The sequence below is a fragment of the Piliocolobus tephrosceles genome, chromosome 18 (assembly GCF_002776525.5).
Source record: "Piliocolobus tephrosceles isolate RC106 chromosome 18, ASM277652v3, whole genome shotgun sequence".
In the NCBI taxonomy this organism is placed as follows: Eukaryota; Metazoa; Chordata; class Mammalia; order Primates; family Cercopithecidae; genus Piliocolobus; species Piliocolobus tephrosceles.
In genome coordinates this window covers 67,193,362-67,195,147 of record NC_045451.1, presented here as the reverse complement: position 1 = coordinate 67,195,147, position 1,786 = coordinate 67,193,362, and the positions used below count along the sequence as shown (strand labels likewise).

General features: G+C 40.4%; 1 non-coding gene across 1 annotated transcript; it reads right to left on the bottom strand.

The window, feature by feature from the left end:
* Positions 1 to 1,316: 1,316 nt before the first annotated feature.
* Positions 1,317 to 1,423, bottom strand: LOC111553624. The gene has a single exon (XR_002735010.1). It is a non-coding gene; the product is annotated as a U6 spliceosomal RNA (small nuclear RNA).
* Positions 1,424 to 1,786: the final 363 nt, after the last annotated feature.

Here is a 1,786-nt window from a genome sequence, read left to right as displayed (position 1 = left end):
TATAATTAGCCAAGAGTGATGGTACATGCCCATAGTCCCAGCTACTAGAAAGGCTGAGGCAGGAGGATCACTTGAGCCCAGGAGGTGGAGGCTGCAGTGAGCTGTGATCACACCACTGCACTCCAGCCTGGGTGATGGAAAAAAAACCGAAAACAAAAGCATGTAATATATCCATACGGTGGCGTGTTTTTCAGCCATAAAAAGGAAAACAAACACTAATAACATGCTACAATGTACATGAATATTGAAAACATGTTAAATGAAGGAAGCATTCACAGTAGGCCACATATTGCATAATTTCATTTATATGAAATATTCAGGATAGGTAAGTCCACTGAGACAGAAAGCTGATTAGTGGTTATTAGAGGCTGGGAGGATGGGAAAATGGGAAGGACCTCTTCAAGGAGCATGGAGTTTTATTTTTTAGGTGATGGAAGTGTTTTTGGAGCTAGATAGAGGTGGTGGTAGCACAACATTGGAAATTTACTAAATGCTGCTGAATGACCCACTTTAAAATGATTAATTTTATGTTACATGGAATTTTACTTCTACAAAAATAAAGAACAGTGAGAACAGGACGAGAGAGAGTGGAGGCAGTGAATTCAGACGGTTTTCAAAGGAGTTTCGCTGTAGATGGGAGTGGAGAAATGAAACTGTGGCTGGTAGAAGTGGAGTAAATAGTAGGTTTTATTTTATTTTCAGATAGGAGAAAAAATATTTAAAATGACTCTTTGCTTATGAGAATTATGTATAAGAAAGCTGATGACAAAGGAGCAGGAGGAAAGAATTGCTGGGAAGACATCCTTGAGGAAGTAAGAGGGGAGTGCCTGTTCCAATATTTACCGTTCACAATATCTGAAAGGGGTTACAAAGTGAGACAACCTTGGGCAAGCAAAAAGATTAACCAAACTTAACCTGAACTGTGTAAGAAACCCAAAGAGATAAATACCATTAAGTACATAAAATGTGTGAGTATAGCACTGTTGTTCTGATGTTACTTGTTCCTGCTGCCTTGAGTACTGCTAAACTCTCAGTCCAATGTGGGTGGGGAAACAGCTGAAAAGGACCTTTGTTTCCCCTTCCTGGTTCCACAGCTTATAGTTCTACTTCTTGACCTCACACTGGTTGACATCTACCTCATGCTAGTCCACAACTGGACAGTTACTATCTTTCTTTTTTAAAATTTTTATTTGGAGTGCAAACAGTTAGCATGGTTGATTTCATTGGGTGCCTTGGTAATCCATTCAAGGAAGATTACTTAGTCCAACTTAATGAAGTCCACATCATTTGCACACTGATGGAGACACTAGTCACACGTAGAAACAGGAACACTCACAAACGTGCGTGTCATCCTTGCATAGGGACCATGCTAATCTTCTCTGAGTGGTTCCAATTTTAGTATATGTATGTGGCCAAAGCCAACACTGGTTACCATCTCTTAGTACAAACTGTGTTCTGTGTCTGATTTGAGTCATTTAAATTTAAGTCTTCAAAGTTCAGATGCCTTTAGTCCCAGCTATATAGAGTTTATCATGGAATTTCCATTACTATCATCTTTCCATTCTTGTAGCATTTTACACATCACGTTATATGTGCAGCTCTAGAGACGGGGTTTTATCTGAATGTGAATGCCCTCTGCAGATGCCTTTTGCAAAACGCTGCTGTCACTGAATTATTTCCACAGAATGTTTCCTCAGCCAGATTGGGAAGTTGTGTGTGTGTCTGTGGGGCGAGGATGGGATACAGTTCTCGTCCTCTCTGAGGTTACCAGGGTGTCACCCTCCAG